At 43.7% G+C, this 14,278-nt stretch overlaps 1 protein-coding gene across 1 annotated transcript in view; it reads left to right on the top strand.

Moving 5' to 3' along the window:
* MRRF (mitochondrial ribosome recycling factor) overlaps positions 1-14,278 on the top strand; it is a 54,588-nt gene that overhangs the window by 23,791 nt on the left and 16,519 nt on the right. The window lies entirely within an intron of this gene.

The following is a 14,278-nucleotide window of genomic DNA, read 5'->3' as shown; positions in this document are numbered from 1 at the left end:
TTGGGAGGCCACTGCAGTAGTCTAATTCCAGGACTTGGTGTGTGCTAAGTCGCTTCAGTCGTGTCCGACTCTGCGACCCTATGGACTGTAGCCCACCAGGCTCCTCTGTGCATGGGATTCTTGAGACAAGAATACTGGAGTGGGTTGCCATGCCCTCCTCCAGGGGATCTTCCTCACACAGGGATTGAACCCACTTCTCTTACATCTCTGCTTTGGCAGGTGGGTTGTTTACCACTAGCACTACTTGGAAGCCCAGCAAGCCCCAAGTAAGTGTTGAATTCATTCAGTCACTCAACAAATATTTTTATTAAGCCCTAACTACCTGCCAGGCCCTTTCCTGTTTGTTGAGATAGAACAGTAAATAGCACCAACAAGAAAAAGTCCCCATCCTCCTGGGGCTTATTTTATAGTCAAGTAGGCACAATAAAGAAACCCATAGCTCAGATGGTAAAGAATCCGCCTATAATGCAGGAGACCTGGGTTTGACCAGTGACAGATTTTATTTTCTTGGGCTCCAGAATCACTGTGGATGGTTACTGAAGTCATGATTTTAAAAGACACATGCTCCTTGGAAGGAAAGCTATGGCAAACCTGAACAATGTATTAAAAAGCAGAGACATCACTTTGCCAACAAAGACCTGTATAGTCAAAACTATAGTTTTTCCAGTAGTCCTCTACGGATATGAGAATTGGACCATAAAGATGGCTGAGCGTCATAGAATGGATGCTTTTGAATTGTGGTGCTGGAGAAGACTCTTGGGAGTCCATTGGACTGCAAGGAAATCCATCCAGTCAATCCTAAAGAAAATCAACCCTGAATATTCATTGGAAGGATTGATGCTGAAGCTGAAGCTCCAATACTTTGGCCCCCCAATGGGAAGAGCGAACTCAATGGAAAAGATTTCCTGATGTTGGGAAAGACTGAGGGCAGGAGGAGCAAGGGGCATCAGAGGATGAGATGGTTGGATAGCATCACTGATTCAGTGGAGATGAGTTTGAACAAACTCCAGGAGATGGTGAAGGACAGGGAAGCCTAGTGCGTTGCAGTCTATGGGGTCACAAAGTCTGACACAACTTGGTGTCTGAACAACAACAGGCACAGTAAACAAACAAATACATGATGTCAGGGGATGGTAAGGACTATGAAGGAAAGTAAGCACGCACCACTTCAAGGGAAACAGATGGGGAAACAGTTGAAACAGTGTCAGACTTTATTTTTTGGGGCTCCAAAATCACTGCAGATGGTGACTGCAGCCATGAAATTAAAAGACGCTTACTCCTCGGAAGAAGAGTTATGACCAACCTAGATAGCATATTGAAAAGCAGAGACATTACTCTGCCAACAAAGGTTCGTCTAGTCAAGGCTATGGTTTTTCCTGTGGTCATGTATGGATGTGAGAGTTGGACTGTGAAGAAAGCTGAGCGCCGAAGAATTGATGCTTTTGAACTGTGGTGTTGGAGAAGACTCTTGAGAGTCCCTTGGACTGCAAAGAGATCCAACCAGTCCATTCTGAAAGAGATCAGCCTTGGGTGTTCTTTGGAAGGAATGATGCTAAAGCTGAAACTCCAGTACTTTAGCCACCTCATGCGAAGAGTTGACTCATTGGAAAAGACTCTGATGCTGGGAGGGATTAGGGGCAAGAGGAGAAGGGGATGACAGAGGATGAGATGGCTGGATGGCATCACTGACTCGATAGACGTGAGTCTGAGTGAACTCCAGGAGTTGGTATTGGACAGGGAGGCCTGGTGTGCTGCGATTCATGGGGTCGCAAAGAGTCGGACACAACTGAGCGACTGATCTGAACTGGACTGAAGGGGCAGTGAGTGTTAGGGGTTTTATTTGTAGGTAGGAAGGTTCAAAAAAGAAGTGACATCAGAGCAGGGACCTAAGTGAAAGGAATGAATGAAGCCTCCCAATAACTAGAAGGGAAGTGGAATGTGAACTTGTCATCATGTGCCACACATCATTCTGTATTCCTTTACATAGATCACTGCATTTGTCACACAACTTCTGTAAAATAGATTTTTTCCCCCAGGTGTGGAAATTCAGGCTCAGAGAATGTGTGTGTCTTTGAGGTCACACAGCTTATGCTGAAGCTCAGGTTTAGTTGATTCTGGAGCCTCAGGATGTACCCATGCTAGCAACAAGAATTAATACCAACACCGAAGAGTCCAAGAACTTCCCTGCAGACCTTTTTCTTCTGCTTTTTGGCCAGAAAATGGCCTCTGTAAGTCAGAAATAACACTCTGCTTTGAAATCATATGAATTGGGAGCTATATAAGAAGCAAATAGACCTGAGTTCAAGTCCAGTACTTGTTTTCTTGGTTAGTTCGTTGATTCGCTTAGCAAATTTTCTACAAATGTGTTACGTGCCAGTCTCTGTGCTGGGTGTTCTGGTTGCATGTGGATCTAATGTTGGCCTTTGTGTAACTCAGGGCTGTGCGGGCCCCTTGTTTATATTACTGGCAGATTACTTGTGGAGTTTACTATTACCTACAGTTTATAGACGAAAAAAATTAAAATTCACAGAAATTAAGGGACTTGCTCAATATCACATGGCCAGAATTTGAATTCTGAGTTTTTCTGTTACCATATTTCAGGCTCTTTCTTCTGCGCTCAATGTATAGGTGGGTAATTCTGGAAAGTGCTAGGTGTACTCACGTCCATCAGAAGCATGACTCGCAAGTGGGATGGATATAGTCAGCAGCTTAATTTTTTTGTTCTTGCTGCTATGTCTGTGAAATCTTGGCAAAGCCTCTTACCCGCCCTCCCCACCCCCGCCCCGAGCCTCAGGTTCTTCATGCACAAGATGAAGGCATTGTTCTCAGTGGTCTGCCAGGTCCCTTTTGGAGCTCCAGAATGCTGTGATGCTGTGAATTGATGCCCCTAAATGCTCGTTGCTGACTTGGATTCTTATAGAGTGGCCCAATTGTGGATCATGTGTTTCTTTCAAAGAACTCGCTGACATCATGTGCTCCTCTGCAGCCCCACTCGAGTTAATGGCTGCAAGTTTTGAAAGATCAGTGAGTTTAACTTGAATTTCCAAAGACATGGGGATCTGTTACATTATATTTTGCATTATTTTATGTTGGTTAATGGGTGTAATCCAAGAGAAAGTTGACGGACCAAATCCGTCTGCTCCTGCAAACCTCATTTTTTATATACTTTCTTCCCTTTGACAAGGTGGTAAGGTCATGGGGCCCCTTACTGCATTATACGTTTGGTAGTTTTCCAGATAAAAAATGAATGATCTGTTCTTTATTACGGAGGTTGTGTCATGTGAGAGGATAAAGGCTGATTTAGATGTAAAGAGGACCAAGGTTTTTGTTTGGTTTTGGCAGTGACTTCCATATGACTCTGGGCATGTCATCCTAGCAGATTGTAGCCTTCTAGTTCCTCATTTGTAAAATAAATGATATAATACACAATGATAGCTAGATCTTTGGTGAAATTAGTAGAGAAAATAAATTAAGTAGTGTGATCTCCTTAGAGGAAAAGAAGCTATATAAATATAAGATACTAATAATATTTCAACAGACATACAATTTTCCTTACATACATAATTTTACTTCAGGAGAAAAGGAAGGAGTGAGGAAGGGAACAAGTATGCTGAGTACCTACTATCTGCCAGGAACTGTTGGGTGCTTGAGATACACAAAAGAAGTGCAGAAGTCTAATAGTTAAATTTGCACCTTGGTAACACGAAAGCCTGGAATGGAGTTCTGATTCTTCTACTTTTTAGCTTTGTGACAGTATCAGCTGTCTCTACCTCTCTGAATCTCAGAGAGCTCGTCTGTAATGTATTTATAGGGCTTGCCTTTTATAGTTATTTGGAGATTTCAGTGAGATAATGTACGCAAGGCTTTTGAAGTTTATTAAGCACTAAGTTAATGCTGACAAAGGTTCTTTCATTCCTTTTCATAAATAGGCAGGTGCATCCCTCCCTTTAAAGGATGGGGAACCTGAGATACCCAGAGGTGAGGCATTGGCTCCAGGTCACACAGCAAACCTGTGAGGAGGAAAATAGCACACTAAAGCTTATTTTAGGAGTCTGGGAGGTGAGAGGTAATCAAATGCATAAATTCCCAGGATTGGTTTCTGATGATAACATTTCAAGTTTAAGTCTTTAAAAATGTACCTTCCCAGTTGATTATGATTCTTCCCCTAATGACAGTCTACCGGTTTGCTTTCCTGCCTTCAGTCTGGATGCCCAGAGCTAAGTTTTATTTTCAGTTGCAACAGATCTCAGCTGGTACCTCACCCTCTATACACTCCTCTGATTCTCATATTCTTATTTAAATGAGTCTTCTGAGTACATGACTCTTCCTACAATCTGCCTCTGATCCTTTTGGAAAGAAGGCAGAATATAAACCCTAAAGCAATAACAGGTCAGACTTGGAGCCTGGGTGGTTCCTATCACCAGGCTTTCTTTTCATAGCCTCTGCAAATCCAGCTGCATGACTGTGAGCAAGTTCTCTTGGCTGTCTTCAGTAAGATGACCTTGGGCCTCCCCAGCTCTGGGTTACATCCGCCCCCACTGACAATGTATATGGGTTTTGTTTTCTTCTCTGGCTGGTCTTCTCCCATTTAGAGAAGTCAATCAACTGGATGGATTCTTTGAACATTCCTGTTAATCAAGATTCGTTGAAATAGTTTCTTCTCTTTTTGTTATTTATGTCATCAGGTTCTGGGTCCTATTTATTAACCACCTGCACTACAGGTGTAATGCCTGGAGATACTGTGCTGAATGCCTGAGGGTTTCTCCCTGCATTCTCATAATACCACTCTGAGGTCAGGAGATGGTTCTTATGCCCACTTGCCTGATAGGAGACCTGAAACTCCCAGGAATCAGTGTCCACTGTCATAGGGCTGCCTAGGGGCAGAAGCAGGATGGAACGCAAGACTGACATACTGCCTTTTCCCCTGTTCTTGCCTCCTGGTAGCAGCTTGTTTTGGTATGTCAGTTCTTCATTTCTTAATCAGGGACCCTGAAAAGTTTTGAGCAGGAGTTTGTTTTGGTCGGGCCCCCAGCCCATTCACATCTTCTTTATGCCCCCAAACAAACAAACACTCTCTTACTAGTTGTTTTACCAAATATTGATGAGAAAACCACACAAAGTAGAATGACGCTGTTTTGTTTTGAGAGCACTGAGTTCATCTTTGATTTTAAATAAAACTGTTAGGAATCATGGATTCACCGAAGAGATTAAAGTACCTGGGGTCGACTCATTCCCCGGGGAAGCTGCCTCCTTCCTGGATTGTCCTCCTCTTTTATTATTTCTTGTCAGTGTCTGCATGGTTTTACTTTAAGTAGGATTAAATAGAAAATCAAAATACTTCCATTCTATTCTCCATAGGGCATCACTTTTATTTTTAAATTTTGTTTTGCAGTATAGCCAATGAACAATGTTGTGATAGGAGTCTAGAAAGATGGTGCTGATGAACCTGTGTGCAGGGCAGCAGTGGAGATGCAGACATAGAGAAGAGCCTTGTGGACACAGTGGGGGAAGGAGAGGGTGGGGTGATTTGAGAGAGTAGCATTGAAACATGTGTATTACCACACGTAGAAATAGATAGCCAGTGAGAATTTGCTGTATGATGCAGGGAGCTCAAATCCAGTGCGCTGTGATGACCTAGAGGGATGAGATGGGGTGGGAGGTGGGAAGGAGGTTCAAGAGGGAGGGAACATATGTATATCTATGGCTAATTCATCTTGATGTATGGCAGAAACCAACACAATATTGTAAGGCAGTTACCCTCCAAGTAAAAATAAATTAATTAATAATAAAAAAACAATGTGATAGTTTCAGGTGAACAGTGAAGGGGACTCAGCCATACATATACATGTATCCATTCTCCCCCATACTCCCCTGCATAGGGCTCAACTAGTAGCACCTTGTTCCAGATTTTTTCTATGCAGCTTCAGACACGTGTCTAAATCTCCGTCTCCATTTTTCTTGTGATGACATGGGATTATATTATACCCACTCTTTTGCACTTCTCTTTTATAACTTAATGTATCATTGCTCTGGTGAGAGTTCTTCTTTACTCTTTTTAAGGGTTGCATAGTGTTTGCCTGTTACCTATAGCATTAAAGAGTTGCCATTTGTTGAATATCTTGGTTGTTTAAATTGTTTTCTTTTTTGCTAACAGTGTTGTAATGGTCTTCTAAGGATCTTCCTGTTCTTCTGCTAGAGGTGGGAAGTGGTAAATAGGGGACTGTAACTGGGGGAGATGTGCACAGAATGTGGGGCGCCTTGGTGTGAGCTTTGCTCCTTGATTGTCACAGTGCTCATTTGCACTAGTGTGCTGCATATTGCTGAGCTTCGTGGAGACATGGACGCTTCAGGGCCAGGCGAACATCTGCAACACACCTGAGTGACCCCTCCAGTGGTCTGCAGACTCAAACTTGACATCACTCTCTTAGGAAACCCCATTGATATTTCAGTGGCTCTCATGGCTCAGTGCTTGTTGATAATAATACTAAGCAAAGTGACTACTTAACTGAGTGCAAACTATAGTGTAGGCCTTATACTACATTATTTAGGTCATTCTGTCATTCCCTATTTTTTTGGTACATGAGCTAAGTAAGCCCAAGAGAGGTTGAATAACTTGTTCAAGTTCATCTAGCTAATAAAGATAGAGTTGTGCACGATTTAAATATGGGTCTGCTTGACTTCAAAGTCTATTCTTAACATCTGTGGACCTCCGAGAGCACTTTTTCTTTTTGTAATAAGGGGCAGCAATTAGTATTTTAAAGTTTAATTATATACCAACCCACACCATGTGGAGCATAATTGCCAGAGCTCAGACCAGGATGCATGATCTAAAAGTGAATTTGTACACCGCTTTTTGGCGTGGAGGCAGTCTGGAATATAAACAACTTGGGTATTTTTTTTTTTTTTTAGTCAACTATATTGAGGTATATCTTTCATACAAAAAAAATGGACCCATTTCAAGTGTACATGATAGTGAATTTTGACAAATGTATGTGTCCCTGTAACCACTATCTTAGTCAACCTGTAGATCACCTCAGTCATCCTGAAAGTTCCTGTGCCCCTTTGCACGTCAGTCCCTATCCTCCTCTGGCACCAGGTGACCTCTTAACTGCTCTTATGATCATATAAAATTGTTATGCTGAAATATGAAACTTCTAAGATATTTATAAATTTATTCAACAGATATTTATTGAGCACCTACTATGTGTCAGGCATAATTCTGACATGGAGGATTACAACAGTGAGCAAGCCAGACACAACCTCTGCCTTTGTGGAACCTCTGCTGGGTTCTGTCCCAGGGCTGGGAAGATCCCCTGGAGAAGGGAAAGGCTACCCACCCCAGTATTCTGGCCTGGAGAATTCCATGGAATGTATAGTCCATGGGGTTGCAAAGAGTCGGACACTATTGAGTGACTTTCACTTTTCACTGGGAAAATGGACAGTAACACACACACACATAGTGTGTGTGTGTCAGCGGCCACATTTTTCTCTCTGTGGAGAAAAAGCAATAAAGGACATTATAGGGGTGGTCGTGGGCTGGTGCAGTTTTAAGTGGTGTATTCACTGAAGGCTTCAGGGGAAAGGTGATAATTTAGCATAGAACTGAGGACACGAGAGAGCAGACTATGCTTATATTCATCACTAAGGCAGAGGAAGCAGCAAGTGCAAAGACCCTGAGGTGGGTGTTCAGGGAGTAGTAAGATAGTAAGAGTGCTCAGTGGCTGTAGCAGAACACGGGAGGGGAGAGAAGTAGGAGCTGAGATCAGAGTGAAATGGGGAGGCCAGTATCATGTAAAGTCTTTATTAGTCAGTGTTCTCCAAAGAAACAGAACCAATAGGGCATATATGTAAAAAGATTTATTGTAAAGAATTAACTCATGCGATTATGGATGCCGACAAGTCCCAAGATCTGCAGTCTTGGGAGACAGAGGCTCAGGAGAGCTGATAGTGTGGTTCCCAGTCTAAAGGCCAGGGGGCTGGAGACCCAGGAAGTGCTGATGTTTCAGTTTGAGTCAAAGGCAGGGGAAAAAAAAAACCATTGTTGCAGTTTGAAGGCAGTTGGGCAGAAGGAATTCCTTCTTATTCAGGGGAATTCTGTATTATTTTTGTTTTTTGCAGGCCTTCAAGTGATTGAGTGAGGCCCACCCACATTAGGGAGGGCAGTCTGCTTTACTCAGTCTAAAGATTTGAATGTTCCACTCGTCCAGGACATCCTCAGAGAAACACTCAGCATAATGTTTGACCGAATATCTGGGACTGCTATGACACAAAAAATTAACCATCTGCTGTATACCTGAAACTAATACAGCATTGTAAATAACTATACCCTAATAAAAATTAAAATAAATAAAATTAGCCATCATAGTTCTTATAGACCCTTATAAAGATTTTGGTTTCTGTTTGGAGTAAAATGGGAAGTCATTGGAGGGTTTTGAGCTAGGGAGGGACATGATCTGACTTAGGTTTTGAAAGGATCATTCTGGCTGCCGTTTTGAGAATCATACTGTCTGAAGGTGAGGGTGAAGGCAGGGACCATTGGGAGCTATTGTAGTAATCCAGGTATGGGGCCTGGACTAGTATGGCAATGGGATTGGTTAGAAGTGATCAGATTCTGGGCACATTTTAAGGAAGAGCTACCAGGATTTGCTGACAGATTGGTTGTAAATTTAGGAAGAAAGATCTCAAAGATGACTTCAAAGTTTTTGACCTGAGTAACTGGGAAGGATAGAGTTGCCGTTTACTGAGACAGGGCAGATGTGGCAGGACAGACTGGGTGTGAGAGAAGACCAGGTTTTATCCTGTGTTTAATTTGAGATGCTAATAGACATCCATGTGGAGAGGTCAAGTAGGCTGTTAGGTATGTAAGTTTAGAGTTCAGACAAGGCTGTGGGCTCGAGAGAGAAATCTGGGAGGCATGAACATGTAGAAGAAGCCATGAGATTAAATGAGATTACTTTAGAGAATAAATGTAGATGGTGAAGAAAAGGGTTTGGAAACAGCCCTGGACAGTCCACATCAAGGTTTGTGGGTCAAGATGGTGAGGAGGAACCAGCCAGAGAGACAGAATAAGCGGCCAGAGAACTCTGGAAAGTGTGGGATCCTGGGAACCGACGGAAGTGTCTTAGAGGAAGTGCCCATCAGCGGCACTGGACGTTGCTGATGGACCATGGAAGAGAAAGCCTGAGAATCAATCATCGGATTTCGCAACGTGGTTTATTTATCAGTTAGTCTCTGGTATAAAGGAAAGAAAACACAAGGGGTTTGGGCTTAGACAGACCTAGGTGTGAGTTCCTGTTCTGTCATTGTCTGGGTTTATCTACTTGGGTCCTCTGAAAGCAGACCCCAGGACAGAATTATATGTGTGAGAAATTTATGGGCAGGATCCTGTGAAAGAGAGGCTACAGGTCTGCCACTGGTAAAGAATGGAAAAGAGAGGTTTGCGCAGACGATGACGCACTGCAGTGCATTTCTGAGGATTCTGCCGGACTGACGGGCTGCTCCTGAGGGACAATGGCCCGTTAAAGGAGACTCTCTACCACTGGCTGACAGTGCCCCTGAAACATGCCCACTGTAGAGATCTTGGGCAAATCATTTCATTGTTGGAAGCTTCAGCCTCCTTATCTGTAAAATGGGCATAACTTCTATGATGTTTTTTGAAGAGTAATGGGATATTATATGGAATATTATGTGTCATAAACTTTAATTCTCTTTTCTTATACTATTTGTTATTATCTAATTCTCCTGGTTAAGGAGTTATTGAAAACATTCTTTTCTGATTATTTGGTAGTAAAACCAATGATATTTTCTTCCTGTTTGCTGATGGCTCTTTTAGTCCTTAACAGTTTCTTTCCCTCTCTTCCTCACTAACCCCTCCCCCAACCCCATGTTGTTTTGGGGTTTTTTTCCTGTCTTTTCCTCCATTTTTAGGGGTGGGAGGAGTTGAGTCATTATGTTGTAATTATCTTGGAATTTAAGTTGCTCAGGAACACTGTAGTTTGATTGTTAATGAGCACTTGGTTTGTTCTTTGAATATGAATTATGGTGAACAAGACCTCCTGGAAGGTATATCCAAAAGAAGAAAATCCTATGACTAGTCCTGCCTGTGGTATGAGACTCGCTTAGTGTTTCTAGAAAGGCCAAGGGGCTTTGACTGTTCTTGACAGCCCCTGCCCACTGAACTGCTCCCCAGGTCCTCACAGTTGGCTCCTACCTTTCCTCCTGCCCTTGACAGCAATGATAGACCTTATGCCTAGGCCAGGCTCCTCCCTCAGACTTTATTCCAAGGTGACAGCATGGAGGAGAATTCTCCTTGTGACTGGACCAGGCAGTTTCACCAGGTAACAGTTAAAAACCCTGGGTTGTGGTTCTCCTAGCCTGGATTTTCTTTCTGAAGTTTTTTTTTTTTTTTTTTTTGCAGCTTATGCTGATGTACAGTCTCTCATGGATGATTCCCAAGTTTTTCTAGGGAGAGCAAGGTCATAAGGCAGGGAGGCAGGGTCCCCAGGCTGAGTTAATAAATAGGGGTAATTGCTGTACATCAGGGAGAGTGGAATTGATACCTGGAAGAACCAAGGTCAGAACAACTTGAAGAAGAGAATCAGTAAAATGAGTTAGGTGACTGTAGGCTAGTTATTTCAACTTGTTGAGTCTCAGTTTCATCATCTGTAAAATGGGGTAGTAGAAAAATTTACTTTTCTGGAGGGGTATTGGGAGAAACTCTTGTGAAGGATAAAGGGGAGAAGGAGCAGGAGTGACAAGGAGAGTCTTTAGCTCGTGATGCAGGTCTGACACCAGTGAAGAAAGGAAAGAAATCCACTCAGTGAGAAATAAATGTAATTTTTTAAATCGTCGTTATCAAGTTAACTGCTGTTGAGTGTTCCCATGACCTCTTGTGCGTGGTGACTATTAACTGTTATGGGGGGGCAGTACTGCCGTCCCCCAGCTGAGGAGACCGAGGCATGCTGTCTGCCACTGAGCTTTCCACCGGGGAGACGAGTACTGTTCAGTGACGAGAGTCAGGGAGTCATGCAGCATTTTTAACAGCTTTACTGAAGTCTAATTCACCCACGTAGAGTGTATATTACAAAGATTTTTAGTGTAGTCAGAGTTACGCAAGCTCCACCACGTTCATTTTAGGACATCTTCATCACCTCACAAAGATGCCCTGAGCCCACTAGCAATCACTCCCTACTTCACCCCAGGTCACCCTCGTAAGGGTCGCTCTAGGCAACTGCTAGTCTGTCTCTCTAGATTTCCCTATTCTGAACGTCTCATAGGAATGCATTCACACAGTATGTGGTCTCTTGTGACGAGCTTTTTTCACTTGCATGATATTTTCAAGGTTTATCCATGTTGTAGCATGGATCAGGACTTCATTCTTTTTTCTTGCCAAATACTATTCCACCGAGTGGATATGCCACGTGTTATTTTTCCATTCACAGGCCGATGAATATTTGAGTTGTTTCCACTTTTTGGCTATTATAAGTAATGCTGCTATGAGCATGCTTTTAGTTCTCTTGGGTATAAACATATGAGTAGAATTGCTAAAGTCCTGTGATAACTGTTGAACTTTTTGAAGATCTGCCAAACTTTTCCACAGGGACTGCACATTTCATATTCTCCCCAGTAATACTGAAGGACTCTAATTGCTCCATCTCCTTGCCAGGACTTGTTGTTGTTGTCGTTTTGTCATTATTACCATCTAAGTGGGTAGGAAGTGATGTCTCGTTGCAGTTTTGACTTGCATTTCCCTGATGTTAGTGATGTTGAGTTTTTTGTGTGTGCTTGTTGCCATTTGTGCGTCTTTAGAAGAATGTCCGTTCAGGTCCTGTGCTCATTTAAATTGTGTTGTTTGTACTTTTATGTTGAGGTGTAGGAGATCTTATATGTTCTGAGTACTAGACTTTTATTAGATATATGACTTTCATCTCTTTAATTATAAAAAGAGTACACATTAATGTAACGATTTCCTACAGAAAAGTAAAAAGTTTCTTTATTGCTCCTCAAGGATTCTTCCCTGAAGTAACTTGTTGGTAAGTTTAATAAATATCCTACCAGATTGTAAAAGGTGCACACACACACACATATTCAGTTTACAGAAGTGGGATTAAGTTTCTGCCATCTGCAGTGCCACAGCTTGTTTATTTATTTATTTTTGGCTCAACAGAACCTTCCGTACATCTTTTCATGGTGATCTCATTGTTTCTGTGCATACAGAAAAACACCATCTTGAGACGGGTGTAACACAGATGAGGAAACTGGGGATCAGAAAGTTACGTAATTTGCTCAGGGTCACAGATTAGTAAGCAGGGGGGGTCATGGCTCACATCGAGTCTGTCTGTTTCCACGCCCCTGTTCTTGCCACACTATGGCCTTGCTTTCCGGGCTGCTAACCAGAACCCTCCTCCCTCCTCCTCGCTCTGTGGCCCCTCTCTCTAGCTGCTGTATCGCTCTGTGGATCTTGAACCAGGGAGAGTGTGTCTCATGTGCATATCCTTGGACATACTGATAATACCCTTTTCTCACACAGCTCGCACACATACAGACCTTTAGTGATGGTGAAAGGAAAAAAAAATCAGAAGAGACCGCCTGAATGACTTCACTTGGGTGGGAGCAGCCATCAGCTGCACTTGAGCAACTGCAGCTGCTTCTCTGGCCCCTTTCGTGGCCACTGCTTGCTCTCACTGCTGCTCTCCAGGGTTGCTCATTCCTTTATTTGGCTGGTGGATGTCCAGTCCATTGTTTGTCTCCCCTTCCAGGCCTGGCGAGCCTCCGTGCAGTTATAGAATGCCCCCTTTCTCCTCACCCAGCCTGTGGGTCTTTAGAAGCGCCTTCTACTATTCAGACCCCAAGTGTGTGGAATGGTAGCTCCCTCCCTGCACAGATGTTCCTTTTGGAGAAAGTGCAGTCAGGAATCAGCGGAGCATGCGCTGAGCAGAAAGCGCCATCAGCACCTATGCAGAACTTCGCCTGAAAGGACAGGTTCCTTCTCCCCCGCCCCCCTGTCGTCCACCCTGTGTGTGCTGCACCTGCTCACAGGACCCGGTTGGCTGCCCGAGGTCATCACCGTCCCACGGCCGACCCCTAGGGACCCCCTCCTCCTTTCTCCCCACTGTGTTCAGGCTCGCCGGGGAGCTGGAGGAGTAGCAGTGAACTCTGTCTAAGCAGGTCTCGGTGAAGGAGCGTCCGCGTCACTGCAGCTGCTAAGAAATAGTGGCTTAGGTTTGTCTAGCACCAGCAGGGAGGCCTGAGATTCACGAATGAGGCTGCACTGGGCTCAGATCCCAAGTCTTCCAGGAACCTGCGTGGCCTTGGGCAGGTTACTCAATCTGTCTAAGCCTCCGTTTTTCTAATCTTCAGAAACCAGGTAATAAGATCAGTAATGTCACAGGAACGATGCAGAAGTTGACTCAGTGAGTGCACAAAGCATGCGTCCCCTCAGAGCCCGGCACGTGGAAAGAGCTCTGCAAATGTTCGTCAGTGTTACTCTGATTGAAGGGGAGCAGATGGCACTGGAGCCAGAGGGCTAGGCAGTTATCAGGGAGCCCTTACTGTCCTCATAGTAAGGCTCCTCATTCTCTGCTGGTCTTGCTTCATGTTCTTCGTAGCACTTAGGTGTCGGTTTACAGATTTGCAGGTGCCCTCTCTCTCCTTTACTCGAGTGTGACTTGGTGGTGCTTCATCTGTTTTGTCCCGTGCTATATCCCTAGCTCTGGGGACAGGACCTAGCATGTAGTAAGGACAGTAATGGCCCAGGGTGCCCGCTGCTGTGCCAGGTGCTATTTGTACATGAACTACGATATTCATAACAGTCTTCAGAGGTAGGTGTATTATTTCCCCTATTCACACCTGAGGATGCCGAGTCGTAGGGGAAGGGAGTTGTCTGCACCCAGTGTCACGGTGATGAGGAGAAGGACAGGCATCTTTCTCAGACCCTGGGTCTGTGGCCACTAGGCTCTGATCGCTCAGTGGGAAACTTCACTGTTATTTTTATTACTAATCTGACGAACAGCTTTTAAAATAGTCAATACCCATGTATGCAGAATTCCTCAATGATCATCTCTCATTTGGTCCTGACTGTGGAAAAAGAAGAGTAACATTTTTATTACTCCTCCCACCCCGCCCCCATTTATAGTAAGGAAACAACAGATAGTGTTTATTGGGCATGTCCCCGTGACCAGCACATTTAGTAACTCTCTTAATCTTTGCAACAGTCTCATTAACTTAGTGGTATTATATACATTTGATAGATGGGAACACTGAGGCAAAGAAATGAAAT

The sequence above is a fragment of the Bison bison genome, unplaced genomic scaffold (genome assembly GCF_000754665.1).
Source record: "Bison bison bison isolate TAMUID 2011002044 unplaced genomic scaffold, Bison_UMD1.0 scf7180017864307, whole genome shotgun sequence".
Taxonomy (NCBI): domain Eukaryota; kingdom Metazoa; phylum Chordata; class Mammalia; order Artiodactyla; family Bovidae; genus Bison; species Bison bison.
This window is presented reverse-complemented; position numbering and strand designations above follow the sequence as displayed.